The 27,243-nt window shown below is 39.3% G+C and overlaps 1 protein-coding gene across 21 annotated transcripts in view; it reads left to right on the top strand.

Moving 5' to 3' along the window:
- The window catches only part of LOC145510122 (uncharacterized), an 838,825-nt gene that overhangs the window by 161,284 nt on the left and 650,298 nt on the right, over positions 1–27,243 (top strand). For 2 of the 21 annotated variants that reach the window (XR_014056701.1, XR_014056733.1), the window contains exon 3: positions 12,468–12,546. The exons of 17 other annotated variants lie outside the window; for them this stretch is intronic. The gene's annotated coding sequence lies outside the window, so the exon portion shown is untranslated. Of the gene's footprint in view, positions 1–11,698; positions 11,957–12,467; positions 12,547–27,243 lie in introns of those variants that run through there. 2 more of the 21 variants (XR_014056726.1, XR_014056730.1) reach the window with 1 other exon arrangement.

Raw genomic sequence — 27,243 nt, forward strand, 5'->3', positions numbered from 1 at the left:
ACGGTTTCCCCATCTATTTGCCATGAAGCGATGGGACCAGATGCCATGATCTTAGTTTTATGAATGTTGAGCTTTAAGCCAACTTTTTCACTCTCCTCTTTCACTTTCATCAAGAGGGTTTTTAGTTCCTCTTCACTTTCTGCCATAAGGATGGTGTCATCTGCGTTTCTGAGGTTATTGATATTTCTCCTGGCAATCTTGATTCCAGCTTGTGCTTCTTCCAGCCCAGCGGTTCTCATGATGTACTCTGCATATAAGTTAAATAAGCAGGGTGACAATATACAGCCTTGACGTACTCCTTTTCCTATTTGTAACCAGGCTGTTGTTGCATGTCCAGTTCTAACTGTTGCTTCCTGATTAACTGACTTAAAAAAAATTGTTTGGTCAACTACCAGTCTCAAATGGATGAAAATGAGGATCTTTTTTAAAATATAACCCTGCTATATGCCCATGTTCAGTGATACTAATGTAAATTTTCTAGCCACTTGAATTATAATTTCTCGAAGTTAACAGCATATTGCTTCAAACCCAGAATATGTACTTTCCTACTGGATTCTAGTATATAATATGCTATATTTATTAAACAAAGCAGTATTATCCTCTGTAAGTACAATTTAGAGTCACTTTTAACTCTTCTGTGATATTAATAATATGATTAAAAGATTTTACCTTGAAAAATCTCTATACAAAATATTCAGAATATCTCTGCAACTCCTGTGCCAGCAAATATGGTAGTTTCTGCCTTCACAGAACTCACTATTGAAAATCTCTTCTTATATTATCACCATTTGTTTGGAATTTTGTGTTTTCTTTGTCAAGAAGAGAAATTTATTATGTGTATATATGGATGTTTTTTGAGTTGTCCTGGGTTTCCCACTAAGCAAATACCTGAGGTTTGGGCAGGTGTGAATCTAGTAGGAGATGGAGTAGCTGGGGCATAGGTTGTCCAAAATTCAAGAAATCAAGTTGTTAGCAGGAGTAGCAGAACAGTCTCATACTCTACCCTGTTTAATCCGTTTGCTTAGATGATATTGAGGCTCCTAGGTCTTATTTCTTTAGGCGGAAAGGAATCAAGAGATGCTAGGCTAGGCAAATTCTTTCCATGATTAAGCCAGGGGCAGAGATGCTAGAATTTCCTTACTGCCTCCAACCTAAGTCACCTTTGCAATGGACTGACCAATACTACAGAGCCAAAGCTTTGATTTGTAGGTAGGATTTGGTTCATTTTCTTAAACTGTCTTTTTTTTTTTTTTTTAACATGAACGTGTTAGTTGCTCAGTTGTGTCTGACTCTTTGCAACCCCATGGACTGTAGCCTGCCAGGCTCCTCTGTCCATGGGATTCTCCAGTCAAGAATACTGGAGTGGGTTGCCATTTTCTTCTCTTGAGAATCTTCCCAACCCAGGAATCAAACCTGGGTCTCCTGCATTGCAGATAGATTCTTTACTGCTGAGCCACTTGACTGAACTATGCAAGGACAGGTATGCTTCAGGGCTTGTGTGCTCCAAACTCCAGTCCTTTGTTGAAAGTTCTGCAGCATGCTGGTAATAGCCAAGTTGTCCCAGCAATCATGCATACTTCTCCAGGCCTTTGAGAACATGTAGATTTCAGCAAGGATGCCCAAAGCCACACACTTTTCCACTTCCTCTGTTACCCTTGCAAAATAGAATGAAAGTTCATCCTAGTCAAAATGAATTGGTAGAGCATGGCCTTGAGCATCTGATAAGTTCTAAGAAGCCACCCTCCACCCTAACAATAAATACCACTTTTTTTTTTCTGTCATCTCAGGCCTATATTTTTGTTATTAAAAAAAATCATTGTCTCTTTGATTTTAAACAAAGCATTTTGGTTTTCTTCAAATGTGGAAAAATCTTGCTTTAACTAGATTATCACTTTCATGGAAATTACTTCATTTCTTTGATTCTAAGATGCATTTTCTCCCACATTTGAACGTTTCTGAAGTGCTGAATTAGTGTACAATGTATGTGCTTTATGTGATTTTCCACTTTTATTGAAAAGTTGTTATTAAATTGATGATTCACGGCAAAAGGATGACATCATAGGATGAGGAGAATGCTGTAAACTTTTCAGTTAATTTCTAGTTTTGAATCTGAATTTGTGTAACCGCAAGATCATGTGGGGATGATGGAAGAGAAAGAAACGTGAAGAGATGGACAGATTCTTGAACTGGGAGAAAGACTATGCTAGAGAAACTTTGCTGTCTTATTTTTACTTGGGATTATGGTTTTGACCTCCATTTAGCTGCCTTTAACTGGGCATTTCCCCCATTGACTGGAGTGGGAAAATTTGGACCTGCTTTATCAATACTATTAAAAGCCATTTATTTACTGTCTACTATATAACATTACAAAGAGATATAGAGCACAGCTTTTGAACCTCAGGATATGTTGATTATGGGAAACTGAGAGGTTTTTGTGGCTTCACTGGTGGGGAAAGTCTTCCATTAAATGTTATTTTTGGTAGCATCTTTATTATAAAATAATTCAGAAACCATATGCAATTCAGTCACTTAAAGTATATAATTCAATGGATTTTAGTATGTTCCTACAGTTGGGTAAACATCACCACAGTCAATTTTAGAACATTTTCATCACCCCCCAAAAGTTCCATACTCTTTAGGAGTCATATTTCATCCCTCCGCAAAAGTTCCATACTCTTTAGGAGTCATATCTCATCCCTCCCATCTTCCTCAACTCTAGACACCACTATTCCATTTACATTAAAAAAAATTATTTATTTATTTTTGACAGTGCTACATCTTTGTTGCTAAGTGCAGGCTTATTCTAGCTGATTGGGGACTACTCTCTAGTTGTGATGCATGGACTTCTCATTGTGGTGGCTTCTCTTGTTGTGGAGCACAGGCTGTAGGGTATGCAGGCTTTAGTAGTTGTGACACATGGTCTTAGTTGCCCCACAGTATGTAGAATCTTCCCAGACCTGGGCTAGAACCTATGTCCCAAGCACTGGCAGGTGGGTTCTTAACCACTGAACCACCAGGGAAGTCCTCCATTTACATTTGAAGAAAAAAATACAGCATGATGGAAGGGCTAGATCAGAGTAATGATTTAGGAGTTAGAAGTTTTAAGAAGATTCCAAATTTTGACATTGCTTCTTAGAAATTATACAGTTTCTTTGAGCCACATTTTCTTCACGTGTAAAACTGGTATAATGACACCCACATCACAGGTAGTTATTATTAATGTAGTGGTTGTGAAGATTAACTAAGATAACATATGTGAAAGCATCAACATAAGGCATGTCACATGGTAGGTTCAGAATGTGATTTTCTTCATCTTTTCATCTCTCTTCAAGATGGGCCTCAAGTCGAACTGCTGAAGGATGACTGTCTCTCTCCTCCCTTTATGTGAAGACTGAATCCTCTGTAGGGGCCTACTCAGTGTTCCCTCCTGGAAATCCCCTTTTGGAAGTGTTTAAGGCCCTAAACTGTTGCTGGGGACACCTCAATTCAGTAGTTGAATTGATAATACAAAACAGAGGGTCTGGTTTCCATCTTTTAAGAAAAGTCGCATCATTCACTTTATTTAGGTATTGAGAAGTCAGTCTAAACTCTCAAAATTTCTACCAACTAAATGGTTCTCAGATGAATACAGAGTTCAAGGAACCAAAGTGGCCAACAAGGGTGGTGGATGTGGAACAAAAACTATGATCCTCTTAGTGCCCCCCTGTGAACCTCCATACTCTACAAGGAAAAAGAGATGAGGGTCACTGGACTCCAAAAATCTATCCCATTGGCTTTTGACCCTGGAAAAACCCACTGAGCACTGCCAAGACTATTCTTTGAAAATCTCAGAGAGGTATGACTCGTCTTTAATTACCCACCCTTGAGTAGTAGAGAGGTGAGGGACATTTCTGTCTTAATGTGATGGATGATGAAATTAAAGTGTTGGGTAATTTCTGTGGTCTGAGGACCTGAAGTCTTCCAAGGAGGACATTTACGATGATCTTCTCATGGTTCTGAACCCTCTGCTTCTGCTTCTGCCAGAATCAGAATGCTCCTGAGAGCTTTGGTTCTTCCTATGTGTCTATTAACTTCTGCCAACACAAGCTCCAGGTTATTAGACTGAAAATAATTTAGTAAAAAATAAATTGATCCACATAACCATTTGGTAAAAGAAAAAACATAAAATAAATATTCTTCAGATATTATTCTTTGATAATTTTGGTCCATGATTGTGGCTACTCTGCACTCTTTATTCATCTTTAAAGATTTTTGCTTATTTAAAATTTAACTTTTTAATTTCTCCCTGTATATTTGCTATTACTTTTCAAATTCATTTCAAGTCCATTCTTCTTATTCTTTGATGTTTACTGAAGTAGAAAGTTGAGATGATAGAATTTAGTTGAAATATTCAGAATATCCAACAATTCTGTGGTGATAAAATAAACGCACAAGTTAAAACATTTTATATATATAATATATATATGCTATGATCCTATATTTATACAATAACAGTAATTTATAGAAAAATATTTGAAAAACCATACATCAAGGTTTGAATACTGTTTGCCTGGGTGGAATTATTTTGCTTATTCGTGATTTTTTAATCCATTCAACCAATTTTATTAAGGCCCTACTAAACATCAGCCATATTCTCTCCATTGGGGAGAAAGCAGTAAAGAAAGAACTTGCACTCCTGAAGGTACATATCAGTTGGGAGAAAGAGAAGCCAAATAAATTAAGTAAAACAAGTAATAGGTTCAATGGTGAAAAGTACTATGGAGAAAAGTGAATCAGGGAAGAGGGAGAGAGTGTTGGGGAAGGGTCTCAATTTTAAAGAAAGGCATCAGGGAAGGTCTGACTGTGGAGGTAAATTTTGAGTAAAAACCTAGAGGAGATGAGGGTGTGAGCCAGGAGGATTTCTGGGGAAAATGTATGCTAGCCCAAGGACCAGCAAGTGCAAAAGGCCTGCCGGGGAGCATGCTATGTGTGTATGGGATATGAGATAAAGAAAGTATAATCATGAGTGAATCCAGGGTTTTGGCCATGGCAACTGTGAGGATGGAAGTGCATTAATTGAGATGGGGAGATCTGCAGGCTGATGGGGTTTGGGAAGCATCATCAGGAGCTTGGTTTTGGACATGTTAGATTTGTTTAACATGATTAGATTAGTCATCCAAGATGTTTCTCTAATGAGAATGCATTGTTTTTGAAATGTGGAAAACAACAATAAATGACATTTTAAAAGATATTCTACTGTGGGACTAGGTTGTTTCAATGAATTCTCTATTGCTGCTGTAGATTGTTCAGTTAACTAAATTTCTGTGGCCAAATTGTTTTTCATTCAAACCATCTGGACTTGGTGTATGCAAGGGGCAACTCTGGGTAGCCAACAGCACACTTGATCCTAGGGCTACCCTGCTTAGAAGAAAGCTGAAACAGACTCAGCAATGCTTTGCTGTCTTTGCTTTTAGGGCTGTTGATTCAGGTGACTTCCTAGATGCTTGTTTTAACCCACCCTTACTACCAAGTAAGCTCTGTCTGACTTCCTGGACATTCGACTCTTTCATCAGTTTTTCTTACTTCAGATACTTACTTGAAGTTTCAAGGGTCTGGGTCCTCAGTTCTTCCTGTCATCTGCTGGCCTTTGCCTAAACACACTGATCCTGTAACCATCATGCTCTCATAAAGCAGTTCACACTACATTTCATGAACACCTGTTTTTTTTTTTTAATTTTTTAATTTTATTTATTTATTTATTTATTTATTTACTTTTATAAATTTATTTATTTTAGTTGGGGGCTAATTACTTTACAATATTGTAATAGTTTTTGCCATACATTGACATGAATCAGCCATGGGTTTACATGTGTTCCCCTTCCTGGACACCCCACCCACCTCCCTCCCCATCCCATCCCTCTGGGTCATCCCATTGCCCCGGCCCTGAGCCCTTGTCTCATGCATCAAACATGGAATGGTGTTCTGTTTCACATATGATAATATACATGTTTCAATGCTATTCTCCCAGAACGTCCCACCCTCACCTTCTCCCTCAGAGTCCATAAAATTGTTCTATGCATCTGTGTCTCTTATTCTGTCTCGCATATAGGGTTATCGTTACCATCTTTCAAATTCCATATATATGCATTAGTATACTGTATTGTTGTTTTTCTTTCTGGCTTACTTCACTCTGTATAATGGGCTCCAGTTTCATCCATCTCAGTAGAACCGATTCAAATGTATTTTTTTTAATGGCTTTTTTTTTTTTTTTAATCAGGTGGCCAAAGTATTGGAGTTTCTTTTTTTTCTTCTTCTTTTTTTTTAATAAATTTATTTATTTTAGTTGGGGGCTAATTACTTTACAATATTGTAGTAGTTTTTGCCATACATTGACATGAATCAGCCGTGGGTTTACATGTATTCCCCATCCTGAACCCGCCTTCCACCTCCCTCCCCATCCCATCCCTCTGGGTCATCCCATTGCCCCAGCCCTGAGCATTTGTCTCATGCATCGAACATGGAATGGTCATGAACACCTGTTTTATACAAAGTACTATACTAAGCATTTTGGGGATGATAAGGAAATTGAGATGTGGCTTTGATAATTAGGAGGTTTCAGTGTTGTGGGGGATGTAAATATATATAATGAGGTGATGATGACAAACATTTATGAGTGTGGAGGGAAATCTGGGGCTCTGATTTTTGTAATAATGACCTACTTGGTCCCGCTAGCTCTGGTCTAGCATTTTATAGATGTTTTTCTCAAGGTTTTTTTTGTGCTATTCAATATTTAGCCTTAGTTGTTTTTTTCTGATTATGAAGTAATATATATTCATTGTAGAAAACATGGGAAAAGTAGAAAAAACATAAAGAAGAAAAAAATACTCATAATCTTATCATCTAGAGATGGAATGTTTCTATTAACGTTTGAGTGTATTTTTTCTTATTCTTTAAAAAAAGTTTTATTGTTGGCATTTTCCCACATCATTAATATTCTTTGGAAGAATGTTTTTAAGTAGCTGAATGGAATTGATGTTTCACCATTTATATACTGGCCCCCTAATGTTGAGTCTTTTTCTATTTTAATAGCTAGATTCTTCCTTGCTTGAGCTTCACAGGCCCAGAGTTGAGACTGTTCTAAGATACCTGGGGTAGAGTAGTGTTTCCTAAAAATGAAGCTGTGCCCACATGGAGTACACTTGGGTGAGAGGGGTGCAACCCCCTGAGACATAAATAACAGCACATAATCTGTGCTCTTCCTCAGCTTGCACATGCATGAGCATAGTAGATACCACACCTAAAAAGTCAAAGAGGCCCTTGTTATATATTTGAAAAGCTGCTTACCATTAGTACTAGACCAAAGAACTTTGAAATATAATCTTAATATAGTGAATCTTTTTTTATGATAATTTTCTGTAGTCATGTTTGTCAGGATAGCTGTAAAATAGAAATGACACAGGACCCTTCTTTTAAAAAGTAGAGGATGACCAAAGCAAGATGGAAGAAAGTGGCATCATGGGTCCTCTGATAAGATGAATAATCCTGCTTCAGTGAGATTCCTTTAGGAGAGTGAGCTTAGGAGAAGAGAAAAGAAAAACAAAAAAGTGGAAAGACAATATTACATTGTTTTAGATTCTGAAAACTGATAATGCTTTCCAAGTCTGGTATGTGAAATTTGCCCTTCTCTTTTGGCTGTTCCAGCTGCAGATGAGTATTTTTCTTGCCAATTAGAACATTCTTGAGGTGTTTCCTTTTCTTCACATGATGCTGGTTGCAATCCCATGCTTGCCATTATTTATAAATTAATTTCTGGCATTGTAGTAAATTCTAGGAAAACCAATAAAACCACAAGTGTGCAGTTAGATCCTTCTGTACTTTATAAAAAGTACTATATTTATTTATTTTTGTTTATTTTTTTCCTGTGGGAAAGACATGAAAGTTAAAAACAAAGTGGATGGGTAGTTTATAGAATACATTTCTAATCTGCTTTATTATTCTTTAGTCTTTTCATTGCTATAAACTTGTTCTCTCATTTGCTTAAGGCTATTTGATCATCTTCCTTGATAGCAGTAGTAAAGAAATTAATTGTGAGGATCTCTTCCTTGACTTCCCTGGTGGCTCAGACGGTAAAGTGTCTGCCTACAATGCGGGAGACCTGGGTTCAATCCCTGGGTCGGGAAGATCTCTTGGAGAAGAAATGGCAACCCACTCCAGTATTCTTGCCTGGAAAATCCCATGGATGGAGGAACCTGGTAGGCTACAGTCAATCTGTGGGGTCACAAAAAGTCGGACACGACTGAGCGACTTCACTTTCACAGGCTGATGGAAAGAAATTGACGGAGTATCTTTTTCTTTTGACAAGAAGTATCAAAGCTGATAATCAGTACTCCTTTAAATATAGCCAAGCCAGGAAGTCAAGTAGAGAACTGGTGACATCAATAAAATAGTCATAAATAAATGGTGTATTGAGATGATATAAAATGTCAGACAGACTCAATTCTTTTTAAAGTGCACTTTCAGCCTTTTCAGAGAAAGACTTTCTCAAGAATTTCTGGGGAAGTAGTTGTGAATGCTGTAGAATAGCATCTCTCCATGTGAGTTCTACAGAATGTCAAAGAGTGGAATGGACCCCTGCTATGTGCACTCAATATGTCAGCAAATTTGGAAAACTCAGCAGTGGCCATAGGACTGGAAAAGGTCAGTTTTCATTCCAATCCCAAAAAAAGGCAATGCCAAAGAATGCTCAAACTACCGCACAATTGCACTCATCTCACACGCTAGTAAAGTAATGCTCAAAATTCTCCAAGCCAGGCTTCAGCAATACGTGAACCGTGAACTTTCAGATGTTCAAGCTGGTTTTAGAAAAGGCAGAGAAACCAGAGATCAAATTGCCAACATCCGCTGGATCATTGAAAAAGCAAGAGAGTTCCAGAAAAACAGCTATTTCTGCTTTATTGACTATGCCAAAGCCTTTGACTGTGTGGATCACAATAAACTGTGGAAAATTCTGAAAGAGATGGGAATAGCAGACCACCTGACGTGCCTCTTGAGAAACCTGTAAGCAGATCAGGAAGCAACAGTTAGAACTGGACATGGAACAACAGACTGGTTCCAAATAGGAAAAGGAGTACGTCAAGGCTGTATATTGTCACCCTGCTTATTTAACTTATATGCAGAGTACATCATGAGAAACTCTGGGCTGGAGGAAGCACAAGCTGGAATCAAGATTGCCAGGAGAAATATCAATAACATCAGATACGCAGATGACACCAACTTTATGGCAGAAAGTGAAGAAGACCTAAAGAGCCTCTTGATGAAAGTGAAAGAGGAGAGTGGAAAGATTGGCTTAAAGCTCAACATTCAGAAAACTAAGATCATGGCATCCAGTCCCATCACTTCATGACAAACAGATGGGGAAACAGTGGAAACAGTGGCTGACTTTATTTTTCTGGGCTCCAAAGTCACTGCAGATGGTGATTGCAGCCATGAAATTAAAAGATGCTTACTCCTTGGAAGGAACGTTATGACCAACCTAGACAGCATACTAAAAAGCAGAGATATTGCCAACAAAGGTCCGTCTAGTCAAGACTATGATTTTTCCAGTAGTCATGTATGGATGTGAGAGCTGGACAATAAGGAAAGCTGAGCGCCGAAGAATTGATGCTTTTGAACTGTGGTGTTGGAGAAGACTCTTGAGAGTCCCTTGGACTATAAGGAGATCCAACCAGTCCATCCTAAAGGAGATCAGTCCTGGGTGTTGATTGGAAGGACTGATGTTGAAGCTGAAACTCCAATACTTTGGCCACCTGATGCAAAGAGCTGACTCATTGGAAAAGACCCTGATGCTGGGAAGGATTGAGGGCAGGAGGAGAAGGGGACGACAGAGGATGAGATGGCTGGCTGGCATCACCGACTCAATGGACATGAGTTTGGGTAAACTCCGGGAGTTGGTGATGGACAGGGAGGCCTGGCGTGCTGTGGTTCATGAGGTGACAAAGAGTTGGACACAACTGAGCGACTGAACTGAACTGAACTGATGCGTGCCTGCTCTGAAGCTCCTTCTGGTGGCAACACCCTGACTTGCATTTGAGGAACCACCCCTTCCCATGTTGGCCTGTGTGGTTTGGTGTGGCTGAGTAGATGTGGGCCCATGGCCTATGATTGTTCAGTCAGCACATTCTATCTCATCTGTCTTGAGAATCAGTGCAAAGATGACCATGTGACCAAAGACAGTCCAGTTAGATTTAGTCTGAATCTTTTTTAGAACTATTGCGAAGGAGAAGCCTCTTTTTGGGGCTTCTGGGAAGAGAGGCTTTGAGCTCAGTGCTATGGTCATCCTTCTGCCTTGTGGGAAGAGCCTGCTTGAATGACGCCAACAAAAAGAATGTAGAACCAGAAATGGAGAGAGAGCCATGACATTGTCCAAGATCCTGACTCTTGCCAGGCCTGAAGCCAGCCTATCCTTGGACTAAAATACAATAATATGTTGTTGTTGTTGATTTAGCCAGTTTGTGCTGAGCATTTCTTACCTGCCACCAAAAAAGCTTTGGCTATTTGAAAAAAGTGTTATGTGAAGACTGATCTGTCATCAAACAGGTGTGAGAAATCTTGGGCACATTAGTTTGGTTCTCCCAGAAGTAGACTCTGTGATGGGATATGTGTCCAAGTATTAGTTTATTTGGTAAGTGGAGAGTAAGGAAGTAAGACAGTGAAGGGAATGCATCTAATAAATGGTAATTTATCAAGCCAGCAAACACTGTGGATGGCTAGAACTTAATCCCATGGGAAAGCTATGGGAATCAGTGCAAAGCCCCTGACTCATAGTTATCCCAACAGGCTGCAAGGGCGCTGGGATAGTTATATCCCAGATCCCATCAGTTATTGTTTAAGGGCAGTTTTGGGGGTGTGTGTATTGTTTTCTTGATATTTCAGTCCTGCTCTGCAAGCAGGCAGAACAGCCTTCTGAGGAGAGAGAGAGAGAGAAAGAAATCAGCCCAAAGAGATGTAGATACTGACAATTGAAAGTCAGCTGGACTCCAGAGATATGGGCTAAACATAACAAAAGTTTCTTTACTTTAGGATTTCCTAGAATCTTTAAAATACTAACATAGATACTGAATATCCAAAAATCAGGTTATGGTATGCCATGTTTTCAAATTTTATTTTTTTAATTTTAATTTTTTTTTACTTATTTACTATGCTCAAGATTTTTTTGGCTTCTTGAATCTGAAGTTTTACAACTCATGGGTTTTGAGGAAATCTGAACCTTTTATCTCTTTAAATGCAGTATCTCATTTTCTGTTCTCTCTCTGCACACCTTTTAGACTAACACTAGAACTTTTTCTTGTTTTTAGTTTTTTTTTCATGTGGGATCTTAGTCCCCCCAACTAGGGATCTAATCCATGCCCTTTGTATTGGAAGCTTAGAGTCTTAACCACTGGACTAACAGGGGGGTCCCTCAAAATTTACCACAGAATCTTTTCTGTGTGGATTGTCTTTGGAACTTACAGTTTATAGCACATGCTTTGGGTAGTGCTGTTTCAGAATATCCTAGATTTCAGGTGTAACTTAACTATAAAAACTTGCATGCTTCAGTAGAATCTGTCTCAAAAATTTGAAGGAATCAATGGGTAAAATTGTTAAACTTTTGGTCAATGTTATGGATTGGATGTTTATGTCCCCTCAAAATTCATATGTTGAAATCTTAACTCCCTATTAGGAGGTGGGGCTTTTGGAAGGTGATTAAATCATGACAGTGGAACGTACATGAATGGAATCAGCATCCTTATGTGAAGAGACATGAGAGAGTTTGCCTCTTTCATTCTTTGCTCTCTGCCATGTGAGGACACAGTGGAAAGGCAGCCACCTACAAGCCAGGAAGTGGGCTCTCACCAGACTTTGGATCTTTTAGTACCTTGATCTTGGACTTCTCAGCCTCCAGAACTATTGGAAATAAATTTATGTTGTTTATAAGCCACTTGGTCTATGGATCTATGGTATTTTTGTTATAGTAGCCCAAACTAAGATCTCCAACAAGTGTTGTTATAGTTTTTTAAGCTAGCAAATGACTACTGTAGATGATTCTACAGTCTCACCATCTTTTGAATGGCGAAGCAACAAAGGCCAAGAGAGTTTTAGTCACTTGCTTGAGGTTGTTAACTAGTTTGTGCAGAGTCAGGACTGGAGTCAAAATGTAGGCTTTTCCTCTCTGTGGATCAAGCATTTTAAGTTATGACTATGTTGGAACCACATTCTCTCACCATCCAAGTAGGCTGCCAGTCTTCTTTAACCACTTTTCTTTGTAAGCATTTACTTTAACAGATAGCAGAATCTGGGGTTATTTTTCAGGACAGTTTTGCAAATAAGGATCTTGTGCACTGTGTACCATCTTCTGGGGTGCTGCTTGGGGAGGCAGACTTCATTGTCTCTAGACCTTGGATTTGTTCTCACTTTGTGAAGACTTTGTTTTCTTCTACTTGCATTTCTAGGTGGCACTAATGGTAAGGAACCCACCTGCCAATGCAGGAAACATGAATTCAATCCCTGGGTTGGGAAGATACCCTAGAGGTAAGCATGGCAACCTACTTCTGTATTCTTGCCTGGAGAGTCCCATGGACAGAGGAGCCTGGTGCACTATGGTCCATAGGGTCGCAAAGAGTTGGACATGACTTAAGTGACTTAGCACACGCTTGCATTTCTAGATTATAGTCATAAACGTACCCAAGCTCATGGATACCAATGAATCACAGAGACCAGTTAGGCCAAGAACTGCACTCATGACCAGCTTGTACTATTATTAAGCATGGTGGGAAATGGTGATTGTAATGTGTAGCTTTATCTCTCATATAATAATAGCATTCTCAAGGTCTTGGCAAATGTGCACACAATAGGCAGATACCTACAGAAAGGCTTAGCACACTGACTTCTGACTGCCCAGGATGTTTTGCCAGAGTAAGTGGATTTTTGAGTCCAGGAACATGGCCTTCTTCTCAAACTGAGAGAGATGATGGGAAAGTATTTTTGCAGAATACAAAGAACAGGAAGTTATTATTTGTTCTTATCCTGTTTCTGGGGTGTTAAATGGCAAAAAGCAGAGTTTCATGCTGGCTGTTTCTTATCATCAACCTTTTGATGCTGTTAATTATTTTTATATTCTTATATATTGGTGCTCACATATTTGAGGTGTAAATCACTGGAGGTCACTATGGTACAGACAGTAGTAAAAGATCTTCCAATAATCAGTAATATCATTGTCAAGCATGGCCTCTTCTATCCATTTCTACTCATTCTCCAAGATAAAGGAAAAGATACGTACAGTTCATTAGGTAACAGAGTTGTGAAATAATTCCTTTTTTTTTTAAACAGTAATATATATCTTGAGGCTTATTTTCATTAAAATTGCTAGGTGGAAATGTCTGCAATATATGTTTATTATTATTGATTGACATGCACTGTGTATAGATACCAAATATTTAACAAGCCATCTTTATCTCTCATTTCTGAGATTTCAAAATTTAGTAGTAGATACTATCTACACGAATATAGTGAAACTGTCTTTTAAACATGCCTCTTTCTTATATAGCTCTGGCTATACAATATTTGGGGAGAAGGCAATGGCACCCCACTCCAGTACTCTTTTCATCTATCATCTATCTTTTCTTTTCATGTTACTTTTGGGTTGACTACTAAAAAGTATGACAATATGCTACAAATTTAATTTTTTGATTCAATCCATTTTGAAATAAAGTGGCCTTCTCTGAGTGCTTTGTGAAGCAGAGTAGTGTGATGTAGTGGAGCAATGAGACTGGGAATTAGGAGACTTGGATTTGAGCCCTGGTGGGCTTCCCATGTGGCTAAGCTGGTAAAGAATCTGCCTGCAATGTGGGAGACCTGGGTTTGTCCCTGGGTTGGGAAGATCCCCTGGAGAAGGGAAAGGCTACCCACTCCAGTATTCTGGCCTGGAAGATTTTATGAACTATATAGTCCATCGGGTCGTAAAGAGTCAGACACAACTGAGCAACTTTCACTTTCACTTTCACATTCCTGAGAGATGTTGATCAAGTACCCTAACTTCTTTTAGCATCAGTTTTCTCTCTCCTGAAAGGGAAAAATATGACATGCTCTATCTACTTCCAATGTTGTCAGGATGAAATGAGATCATGCAAGTAATACTTTTTTTTTAATAATATGTAGTACCTGATACAAATATGAGATATTATTAATACAACCTTAACAAGGCATTAGTTTGCCCATCTGTTAAATGGAGACAGGAACTGTGTCCGTCTCACTGGATTATTTTCAGGAGTAAATGAAATAATACGTGTAAAGCCTTTTAGAAAAGTTTGTGGGAAATAATACATACTCAATAAATCTAGAGATTGCAGGATAACTATACTTAAGAAATAAACAACTCATCTTAAAGCCAAAAAAGGATTTTTGCTTATAACATATTCGTTAGTCAACATTTGCTTTTACCTTCAGTGTTAAAAATGTTATCATTGCATGAGGTCGATCATTCACAAAATAGTCATTTCCTCTTTTAATCAGTGCTGCTCAAATGGAGGAGGCAAACTAGCCATGTGGTTCTGCCTGGATGGGGCCAGCTGGGAGTGGAAATCAATTATATTAGAGATTCTCAAAGTGTGGTCCAAGGTCTGATCTCTTCTATTATTTATGCTGTAAGATGACAGCGTACATACTTTAGTTTCTGGCATAAATTAATAATTTGATATTGAATGAATAATTATCTTATTGAATACAAACTAGACATCACTTCACTGGTGTCTCATTGAAGGCAGTGAGTATCCCTCCAGGCAATTAGAAGGTTTTCTGAGGATGAAGTGGATGGACTTGGACCATAAGTGATGAATGCTTTGAAAAAGTGATCCCTGGGTCAAAGAATCTTTATAATCCTTGAATTAGTCCTCCTTGACTGTGGCTTTCTGTGAAGAGACCAATGAAACAGAAATGCTGTGGGTCCACAGCAGAGAAAGCTATTCAGACTCACAGGGTGGGGCTTTCAGAGGCCTATGTATTTACTTGTTTGTTGTTCTCAGACTTTATGTATCCATGGATATATGTTTTGGGGACCAGAGCAAAAAACTCCTAAGGGGAATTTTTTTTTTCTGGAAGGTGTATAATTTTTTTCAAATGGAAGATAATTTTTCCAGAAGAATCTATCATAATTGAGAGCACTAACTTTATCTCCTAAAGGTCATACTTCTAATCTGCTAAAGAAAAAAATATTTGTTGATACTTGTTAAAGGTGGTAAGGCAGACTTTATTTTGTTTTAATTCAATTTTTATTTTATATTGGTCTATAATTGATTTACAATGTTTCATTAGTTTCAGGTATACAGCAAAGTGATTCAGTTATACACATGCATATATGTATATATCTTTTTCAGGTTATTTTCCCATATAGGTTATTATAAAATATTGAGCAGAATTCCCTGTACTATATAGTAGGTCCTTGTTTATTATCTGCTATATATATAGTAGTGTGTATATATTAATCCTAAACTCCTAATTTATCCTTCCCCTACCTTTCTCCTTTGGTAGCTGTAAATTTGTTTTTGAAGTCTGTGAGTCTGTTTCCATTCTGTAAACAAGTTAATTTGTATCATCTTTTTAGATTCCACATATAAGTGATATCATATGATATTTATCTTTCTCTGTCTGACTTACTTCACTTAGTATAATAATCTCTAGGTCCATCCATGTTGTTGTAAATGGCATTGTTTCATTCTTTTTTTATGGTTGAGTAATTTTCCACATACCACATCTTCTTTATCCATTCCTCTGTCAGTGGACATTTAGGTTGCTTTCATGTCTTGGATATAAGTGAGTAGTGCTGCAATGAACATTGGGTTGCATGTATTAATATCTTACTTTTCAAATTATGGTTTTCTCTGGATATATGCCCAGGAATGGGATTGTTAAATAACATGGTAGTTCTGTTTTTAGTTTTTTTAGGGAAACTCCATACTGTTCTCTGTAGTGGTTGTACCAATGTATATTTCCACCAACAGTGTAGGAGGGTTCCCTTTCTATGCAGCCTCTCTAGTATTTATTGTTTGTAGATTTTTTGATGATGGCCATTCTGACTGGTGTGAAGTGATGCCTCAGTGTAGTTTTGATTTGCATTTCTCTAATAATTAACAATGTTGAACATCTTTTCACATGCTTTTTGTCCATTTGGATGTCTTCTTTGGAGAAATACCTATTTAGATCATCTAAAGATAGTAAGGCAGACTTTATTCAGGACCATTGTGATAGTATAGGGACCACTGAAACAGTATTTTATAGCTGGGGAGAGATATTGGACTCAGCTTTGAATACAAATTGGGCAAACGGGAATTGATAGCAAAGGAACAAGGTAGGGGTCAGTGGGTGGAAAACGCTAAGGGGAAACATCAGGGATAAGAGGGGTTTTGGCTAAACTGATCTAATATGATTCTTACTGAAGAAAGGCCAGGGTGATCAGACATCACCTAAGGGACCGTGGAGTATGAGGAACCTGATCCATATTGAAGGTGATCAGATATCACAGGTGAGGGTTCTAATTAAACTAACTTAGCGCTCTTGCTGGAGAAAGCAATGGCACCCCACTCCAGTACTCTTGCCTGGCAAATTCCATGGACGGAGGAGCCTGGTAGGCTGCAGTCCATGGGGTTGCTAAGAGTCGGACACGACTGAGTGACTTCACTTTCACTTTTCACTTTCATGCATTGGAGAAGGAAACGGCAACCCACTCCAGTGTTCTTGCCTGGAGAATCCCAGGGACGGGGGAGCCTGGTGTGCTTCCGTCTATGGGGTCGCAGAGAGTTGGACACAACTGAAGTGACTTAGCAGCAGTGCTCTTGCTAAAACTAGATTTTTCAAGGAAGTGCACCCATGGGCCTTGGAGAACGTTCAGGAACCTGAATAAAGTTGGGTCAAGCAAAGAACCTTTGTGAAGTCTCAGAAACAGAAACCCATAGGAGAAGCTGTTAGAGACAATTCGAGTCTGGTCAGATGCAGTCATCTGCAGCTGTGGGTCAGTAATAGGCCTGTATGGAGTGAGTGTAGCTATCAGTCCTTTAAGTTGTGGGGTGTGGCAGATACTGCTCACTATATTGTTACTTTGTTAACATGCACACAGCTAAACTACATTCTCCAGCCTCCTCTGCAGTTTGATGGGCATGTGACTGAGTTCGGCATATGGGTTAAAGTGATGTTGTCATTTCTAAGCCTGGTCCCAAGATCTCTCTTGGTTCCATGTTCCTTCTTCTGTGTGCCCCTGGCTCAGAGGTGAAGCCCAGGGAGCTTTGTCAGCTATGGATTAGAGATGACAGAGCCCCAGATAGAAGGATCCTGGGTTTCAACAGAATTGTCTGTTGTAGGAGTGCTGCTCAAATTTTATGTGTAACAACACTCTACTATTTTAACACTTTGGGATTTTGATGTTTTTGTTACTATGGTTAGTCCACCTGTTGAATATATAGGGGAAGGTTGTCATTGTTAAGCAGAGCATCTTCTTGCTTCCTTAATGGAAATGAATGTCTATACTCAACTGAAGAGTGCTTTCTAGAAGTGTCACAGTCCTCAGCTTGTAGCCAACATCTGCTGGGTACTGGAATCTTCTGGAACAGGACTGTTAACGTGTGAGTTGTTTCATAGAAGCATCTCAGGTAACTGTTTGGATGAACTCAGGAATGTGTATGTGCATATGCTCAGTCGCACAGTTGTATCCGACTCTTTGTGCCCCATGAACTGTAACCTACCAAGCTCCTCTGTCCATGGTGTTTCCCAGGCAAGAATACTGGAGGGGGTTGCCATTTCCTTCTCCAGGGGATCTTCCCAACATGGGAATTAAACCTGCATCTCTTTCATCTCCTGGACTGGTAGGCAGATTCTTTACCAGTTCAAGAGATGACCAGTCCTAAGTAAATTCCAATGACTTGCCGGTATGCTTTTAGGAGTAGACCCCAACTCCCTTCTCAAGTTTCCCAGGGTACTTAAAAATCCTCATTATTAGAATCCTTAACTAGAGGGCTAGAATATTATCTTGGAAGGTTTATGTAAAAATGCATCCAGTTTATCTAAGAGAGGTACCAGATTAACCAATCCATACCCACTAAGAGCATCTTGCTTTCCAGATTCTTATATTAAAGGGATGACACACTGGTTAAATGAATTTTTGATGAGGGCAGAGTGGGTGGGGAGAGTGGGGAGAATGAAGGGTACGTATAAGGGCAAGGAAAGTCTGGTTAGGAGACTACAATTCAGGGACCGCTAAGTGCCTGGGAGGGTTGCAAAAAGAGCAAGGAGGGCTCTGTAAACAGGACGGTGGAGATTGAGAATAGGAAGGAAGTAGGCAGACAAACTTTGTCCCCATCGTCAGGTTTGTCTTAGTTAAAAAAAATAAAGTTCAGAACACTATTCATAAATCTTTTGGGTTTTGTTACAGAGTAGATGTGAAGTACTAACTTTTCTGTTACTTACTAATAGCAAGGAAGATTTCTTTTTCCTTTTAGATGGGATAAGTAAGGTATATATTTTCTCTATTCTTAAATTGATCATACCCTTTACTGAAGAAATTCAGAGATATTTAAATTTCTGTTTTGGGTCGGGCCTAAGACTAACTGATGGTGTTGGTTGACTGATAACTCAATCAAAAAATGGTGAATCAGAAAAAAATTACCATGTAAGAAGCTTTTCCAAAATAGTCTTTATGCCATAGCCAAATATTCTTCCTCATCTTTCTCCTCATCCTCTGGCATCTCCACCTTTGGCAGCTTTAGAAGTTTAAAAATCAATCTTTAGCTAGTGAAAAGCCTCTGTCTCAGCTAAAGTAAAAGTAACAACCTATTCCCTTAACATAGAGCTGCTGATTTCAGGCACAAATATTGTTTTGGGGCTTGCTTCCCTGGTAGCTCAACTGGTAAAGAATCTGCCTGCAAGGCAGTAGACCCCAGTTTGATTCCTGGGTTGGGAAGATCCCCTGAGGAAGGGATAGGCTACCCACTCCAGTATTCATGGGCTTCCCTGGTGGCTCAGATGGTAAAGAATCTGCCTACAATGTGGGAGACCTGGGTTCGATCCCTGGGTTCAGAAGATCCCCTGGAGGAGGACATGGCAACCCACTCCAGTATTCTTACCTGGAGAATCCCCATGGACAGAGGAGCCTGGTGGGCTACAGTCCATGGGGTCACAAAGAGTCGGACAATGACGGAGCGAGTAAGCACACACACACATAATGATTGGGAGCCAGCCAGTGGTATGTTTTGCAGTTTTGAGTTTGGCAACTACATGCACGAATCTTTCTCACTTACCTAATGATTGAAGCTTCTATTTTTACATTAGCCTCTTCAAGAAACCCACAATCACCTTTCATTAGGAATCTACAGACTGTGAGCTCCTTGAAGACAGAGGCATTTTCAGCTATTCTGTTGTCCTGACAACAGTACTTACACATGACAGGCAGTGAGTAAATATTTATTTAGTGAAACAATCAGTTATGAAGCCTCATCTTTTATTTTTTTTCTTCACCCTGAGAGAGCCAAACAACCACCTTCACTAAATGCTTTCCCCCCTCAAATAGATTTCCCTGAAAGCCAAATTTAGTGAATCCGAGAGTCGAGATTGATCATAACACATTGCTCCTAACTCAATTTTCATTGAGTATGTGAGGTGATTTTCACTAGCTGCACTCTGATTATTTTTTTCTTTTTTTGAGGGATTTGGCATAGATAAGTGTTTATTTTTCTGGCTAACGTACACAGTCCTTTGACATTTGCCATGGAAAAGACCTTATCTAATCTTTAGGGTACAAGGAATCATTCGTTCAGATGGAACTCACTTAAATGTTCTCTGGGCTTCCTAAACCTTGCATTTAAGCTTCTGTGATAACTTTGTCCTCACTTCCTTCTCTGTGAACCTTTCCTTATCCATGATTCTTGAGGTGGACTTGAAGAGTGTGTCAAATCGAATGTTGTCAGCTGCAAGGAAAAAGAAAACCAATAAAGTGTGCTGTAAACAATCGGGCATTTTTAATGATGTCAAATAATAAAAAATTTGAAGACAGGAAAGTTAAAGGGTTGGTTAGTTTGGAGGCTCAACCAAGTGAAATCCCTGGTCACTTCCATCTTTCTGCTTTGCCATCCTCGGCATATTTGTTTGTTGGATTGACATCTTTTTTGTGATCCCAACAAGGTTGCAATAATTCCAGACATCACCTTCTCACCAGCCATGCTGAGGGGGGAAAATGGACTTCTGTCATCTTGTACATTTGATTTCAGGAGCCAAAAAATGCTTTCTCAGAAATCCCTCTACAGATCTCCCCTTAGTCTTATTGGCTTGAACTGGGACACATGCCCATTCTTAAACTAATCATTGGAAGAGAATTGGAATTACCACCACTAGCTTACATTAATTGGAGAGGAGCCCTGTCTTCTTTGAAGTATAAAATTAGAGTTATGCCCTTAAGGGAGAAGGGAGAAAAGGGCTCTCACAAGTAGTAAAGGGGAGATGATTCCAGTCTCCTAGGAAAGCTTTGACTTCAAGAATGAAAGTGGTGATCATTCAGCTGGAAGCCTCCTGAGCAGCTCCCAGTGGGACCCGCAATCCCTTATCCGTAGTTTCTCTGCCTTGGACCCAGTGATATTGTGCTGTGGTTTCGAGGATGACTTGTCTCACCAGTATATTAACTCTCACTCTTAGCCTCAGGATTTCCTGGTGAGCAGTTATAAAATATTTTTTGACCAAACTTTATTAAATATTCAAAAAGAAACAGAAATTCAGAAGTTGGAGATGAAAGAGTCCTGTCTTTTGCTTAGGTTAATATCAATTCTAAGAGGTGCCATTGTTTGTTCTTTAAGACCTTACACTGGCAAATTAAAAAAATATACAGCCCTAACATGTTTAAAGGAAGAAGTGAACAATGTCTTTGTAATTAAAGCTACAGCCTGGGCCCTTCTGATTGATGTTTCTCTGGGTTCTCTAATCCCACAATGTACTAATCATCCAGGACCAGCCTATAGACATTGGGGATGCCTATTGCTGAACCAGAGGGGATATTTCTTGGATGTGGCATAATGGCTATTCAACTTCAAAGCACCAGACAATGATGATTTTTTCCAGGACATTGCATCCACTTTATTATTTTTTTTAATAAAACATATTACTGTTGTTATAAATCAGTGAACATGGTTCATAATAGCAATAATGCCCTTGAAACCTGTTAATCCTGCCATCAGAGAATGGTATGCCAGAGCATTTGCTGCCCTTGGCTTCACCTTGGGCTATTAACTAACAAATCAGTTATTAGCTGGTGGTAATGACCAGTTTTCAAGAGATGATTGCTTAAATATTGCCCACCTTGAAAAGAGAATTATTACTCAACCGAGAACTGAACTCTTATTTTCAACTCAGTAGAGCTAATGATCTTATCTCACTCTGTAGTGTCTCCCTCCCCCCGCCCCCCGCACTCACCCCCTCGCCTCCTCTATGGCTATGAGGTGTGTAGAGATCACATGGTTACATAACTGCTTCCCTCTCGGCCTCAGTGACTTGAATCCAGGAAAAGTTCCATATTTAATATTTATTCACCAAGCAGCAGTGGATGAAGACAGATGGTAATGAAATCAGTCTTGCTGAAAGTGACCACAGTGATAATAGATTCTTTATGATGTTCAGGAATTCTGGACTCTCAGTCTCTGCTTAAATGCATATTGGCGCCAACTCTGTCGTCTTAAGCTTTAGTGTTCTTGTCATCCTCCTGACCTCTCCTTAGACCAGAGCAGACAGGCTGTGCTAAAGGCATCAATCTGTCTTTCTCCTCATATAAATGCTTTGAACACCTATAGCTACAAATGACTCACCAGCAGAGATTTTTCCAAAGAGGAGAAATGAGAAGATAAAGTAAAGGAGCCCCTTCAGAGTTGGTGCAGCAGCTGCTTTTGCTGGAACTCGTGTCTGGGCTGGTTTTGCCTGTAGTGCCCTTTGCCTGAAGATAATTCTTCTGAACACCCAGGTTACCTAGCTGGGCTTGTTGAGAATTTCAGAATCATTGCAAACTGGGAGAGAGATTGGGGCAAGGAGGATAAAGGGGGAAAAGAAGATATGTAAAACAAAGCTATATTAGGAAAGAATCAGTGCTTCTGTCAAATGAGTAAACCCAGATTGCTGATTGCACTGGAGATACCAATATCCTGGGTCAGGCAAAGCTTTTTAAAGCAATCTGGCAGCCCTTTTAGTAGTAAGAGGTAAATCATTCTGACGTCCCTTGCTATTCAAAGCATTAATCATGTTGAATTCTTTTGTTATTCTGGGGTCCGGATCAAGTATAGTTCTATAGGAATTCCATTGTAATCTAGTATTAATTAATCTCTGTTTTGTGGTGCCAAAAACCTTTCTCTGCATTTGTTTGCTTGTACATCAGTTATTAGCTTTTTTAGTACCTAACTTTAGCTGTGGAACTGTTACTCTCCCCACCCCCGCCCCGCTCTCTCATGTTCTTTTTCATCTCAATCTTGGAAATTGTCATTTTCCTTGGGTACTGAAGTGTTTTGAGAGGTGGGAGGTGAGGAGGATGAAAGGGCTGATTGCAGTTTCTTTAAGCCAATAAAAACTGAGGCTCAAACTCTAGCTCTGACTCTTACTAGCTGTATTACGTTGCTTTTTTTTTTTAAAGATTTATTTATTTTAAGGCTGCACTGGGTCTTTGTTGCTGCGCATGGGCTTTCTCAAGTTGCAGTGAGCAGGGGCTACTCTTTATTGTGATGCACGGTTTTCTCTTGACAGTGGTTTCTCTTGTTGTGGAGCATGGACTCTAGTAGATCTTGCGCGTGTGCGTGGTAGTTGTGGCTCATGGGCTCTAGGGCTCTGACTCAGTGGTTGTGACACACGGGCTTAGTTGTCCTCTGTTATGTGGGATCTCTCTGGACCAGGGATCAAATCCGTGTCCCCTGCATTGGCAGGTATGTATTCTTAACCACTAAACTGCCAAGGAAGCCCAGCTGTAGTGCTTCTGAGCACATTAAATAACCAGTGGACCTTAAAATCCTTATTTCCCAGGATTTTTGTGAAGATTAAACAACAACCAGTTCTCTCTCCAGTGATGATAAAGCTCAGGGAGGGGACAAATTCTCTAAACCCTTGATGGGATTGTCTTCAGTCAGTGACAATGCAGCAAGAGTCTTTCTTCCAGGATGTAGGATGTTGGGGTAGATCATTGCTAGTATCAGTTTCAACTTGAGAATTTGGAGTGTCTGCATAGAAACCATGTGTTACTGGCTCCAGGAAACACCTGCCTGCCTCTTGGCCCTTCCCAGAATCTGCCTAAGCAACAATGGAGGGGCAGAGGCTGAGATTCTTGGCTTTCCAGTGGTAAATAATGAATGTTGCCCCAGCTGCTAGCAGACTCTGAAACCTGTTTTGAGATGCAGAAGGAGAGAAAAAAATATCCAATATGCAATTTATCTGGCCCATCATCTTTAAATAGCTCTCTTCAGATTTCAAAAGGGAGTAACTCTGTCCTCTTTCATGGCTGGCTTTCTGCATCCTGCTGCAAAACAGGACTACTGGCCCTAGATTTTGACCTGGTATAAAAAGCAGTATATTTTTATGACCTGGTAACAGTCACATTTCTACACCATAAAATATTAAAGCAGGCATGACAGTGTCTTTAAGATCTTTGAGGCAGGTGCTATCAAAATGTGCCCCTTTATTATTTATTTATTTGACTCTTTCTGTATAGTGAAACTTAAATGCTTCTCAGGACAAATAATTAAATTCCATTATGGAAAGTGGGGATTGTTGGCGAAATGAGCTCACTCTGGCTATTAGACCCTTGAGTCCCGAGGGGGACACCATGGAGGAGAGTATAAAATCTGGCTTATGCTTATATGTAAGACATGCAGTATGACCTATATTGGGCCCACAGGAGTGATGCTATATAAGAAAATAAACAGGGAGGGAGCTGTTAGAGATCCTGCTCTTCTAGCCAGCATCCTCTTAGAGCAGGGATCTGCCTGCTGTGGCCCTTGGACCAAATGCTACCTCTTTTTGTATATTCTATGGGCTGAAAATGGTTTTTGCATTTGTAAATTGGTTGAAAAAATCAAAATTAGAATATTTTATGGCATGGAAAATTATATGAAATTAAAATCTTATTGTCCATAAAATTTTGGGGGGGACACAGCTATGCCCATTTGCTTACATATCATTTCTGGCAGTTTTTGCTTTCTACAAATTGAGTGGTTGCAACAGACACTATAGCTGCAAAGCTGAAAATACTCTCTGGCCATTTGCAGGAAAAGTATATGGACTCCTGTCCTGGAGGAATTTGGACTTGGACTCTGAAAAGGATAAAATTGGTAGTACAAGAGTTCAAAGTCCTTTATGCTGTTGGCACATTTGGATATTGACTTTCGATGTTCATTAACATTATTTTCTGAAATGGACAGATAGGCAGGTTAAGGGAGAAGATAGGGATTTAAAAAAGTAGTTTTTGGATTCCATAACTGTCTTCCCTAAATGCAGCTCCCAGGGTGGCATACTAGGTGACATCCTTTCCCTCCCTTTCCAATGCTTCCTTATGTCTTCTTCTTATCATTTCCAGTGCTGCTACCTGAATCAAAGCCATGACCATCCTCCTTGGTCTTTGACCCCTTAAATGGTCTATTTCCATATTTGTTCAATAACAGTTCACTCTCCACATAACAGCTGTAGTGATTTTTAAAAGACAAAAATCAGATTATTTAACTTCTTTCAGGTTTTTGTATGAATATTCCCTTCTTAATTCAAGTCTCTGTTCCAGTGACACTCTCTGAGAAAGGCTTTCCTTATCTGCTCTTTCTGGAGTAGTCTCTATCTCACTCCACTATCATTTATTTTATTACCCCTTTTATTACTCTCAGCATTTGTCACTGTCTTACATTATCTGGGTTGGCTTACTGAATTATGTGTGGCTTCTCCCATCAGAATTGAAGCTTCATGAGGGTAGCTATGTTGACTATCTTATTCATTAGAGTATTTCTAATACTCATACATTTCTCACATAAGTACTCAAGAAAAGTTTCTTGTGTGAATAAATGGATCAGTCCTTCTGGTAGAAGCTCCATGCAGCATTGGTATCACACTCTGCCTGTTTGCTTCTCCAGGGGCATGATGATTTTCTTAATTTCTTCTTCGTCTCTTGCCTATTAGTATATCAGGAAGCAACATATTGACTAGAGAATTGCACCAAGGGTCAGTTTATGAGAGTTTAGTCCTGTGGTTTGTACCTTAGATCACCTGAACGATCTGATTTCTTTCTGGATCGTTTTCATCATCAGGGACATTATGGAGGTGGTTGGAATGTCCAGATGTTGTTATTAGCTTTATCATTAAAAGCTTGGGCCATGGAGTTAGACTGACTAGGCTTAAATCCTTAATTTCTTTGTGACTTTGGACCAGTCATTCAAGCTGTCAGTGCCTCAGTGTCTTCATCTCTAAAGGAGCCTTAATAAAAGCACTGACATTATAGTTTGTTGTAAAGTTCAAATGACTCTGTAAATATAATACAGGTGCTGAACATGGTACCTGCCATATGGCAAATACTCAATAAATATCATTATTGCCATTATTATTGTCAGCTGAAGATTTCCTACTTAATTATTCTTTCATTTATCAAACAAAATTTTTTAAAAAGAATTGTTTGCTGTACTTTGCTAGATTCTGAGGATGAAATGGTTAAAACAGACATGTCCCATCCTCAAGAAGACAAAAACAAAAACTCACTCAAATTTTTGTTTTTTAGTGTCCAGTTCTGGGATAGTATCCAGAGCTTGGGTGATGCAAGACACATGTAATGCATACTTCTTTCCTGTGAGTCACTGCCATAGACTGAGTGCATGTGTCCCGCACAAATTCATATGTTGAAATCTAATCCCCAGTGTGATGATAGTTGAAGGCGGGACTCCGGGAGATGATTAGGTTTTAAGAGTGGAATATTCATGAATGGTATTAATGCCCTTATAAAAGAGACCACAGAGAGCCTTGTGAGGACACAGAGAGAAGACAACTGTCTATGAACTAGGAAGTGGGCTCTTACCAGACACCAAATCTGTGGGCATTTTGATCTTGGAATTCCCAGCCTCTCTGACTGTGAAAAACAAATTGTTGTTTAGGCTACCCAGTCTATGGTATTTTTGTTGTAGCGGTCTGATTGAACCCAGATAGGCACTTACTATCTGTTTGGCAGGTTAGATCAATACAGGTGGGATCAGTTTTTGGCATCAGTGGGTAGTACTGACCACAGGTTACACAGGAGGTAGTGTGAACATTACAGAGGAATTAGGATCTAAACAGAGTCTTAAAGCTTTGGGTAGGTGGAGGAATAGCAAAGGATGTTTCTAGAAGCAGTAATGATATGACAGTGGTAAGGAAGAGTCTCTTAGACCTTGGAACAAAGTAGTCTACCAGAAGGGTAAGAGAAAACATAACAGACTCTCAGTAAAACTTGCTCTGATTTCATCTTAAAATAGCATCATTTCTTCCTCATCATGTTGACATAATTCTTCTCGTTGATTCATTGAAGCAATTTTCTCATAAGTCATACAGCTATGTATGGAATTTTATTTTTTGTCTTCAACATTAGCTTCAAATTATTTTAGAACATTTTTTATTTGGAAAACAGTTTATAATTATTTTTGTGAAAGCTTCCAAATATACATATTGACCAGGACAGTTAGCTTCATTTTATGGATGATGTATCAAAGGTGAAGTGACAAAAAGACAAAGATTCTCACACATGAAGAATGACTTGAGAAGGATGAGAAACAAAGCCCCCCACCCCACCCCCAGAGATGGGTAATGACAAACACTGGGGCATGACATTAGGCTGCTAAGGCTTTGCACCTGGCTTTAAACTTTACTATGAGACCAAGGCAACCTAATGAACCTATCTGAGTCTCAGTTACATCATATGAAAAGTGAAGATAAAAATACTCATCAAGGTCCCTGTGGAAATCAAATTGAATGGTATTCACAAAGTGCTTGCTGCAGTGCTTGGCATCGGTTAACTGCTTGATACCTGGTAGTTGTAAATGTTATCACTGAGTTTCTCGGTTGCCTTTTGATAGTCATGAGTCTCCCTCACTGGACATGTTTTTATTTCACCTAATTTCTGAGTGCAAAAATTGTTAAATTGTGAAATAATAGAATCAACCCTTGAGCAAGAAGGAAACTTGATTTCCCAAACATTAGGTTTCCGACAGAAAATTCTAGATATCTGGACCA

This window comes from Giraffa tippelskirchi, chromosome 6 (assembly GCF_054371585.1).
Source record: "Giraffa tippelskirchi isolate mGirTip1 chromosome 6, T2T-mGirTip1v1.2.pri, whole genome shotgun sequence".
Taxonomy (NCBI): Eukaryota; Metazoa; Chordata; class Mammalia; order Artiodactyla; family Giraffidae; genus Giraffa; species Giraffa tippelskirchi.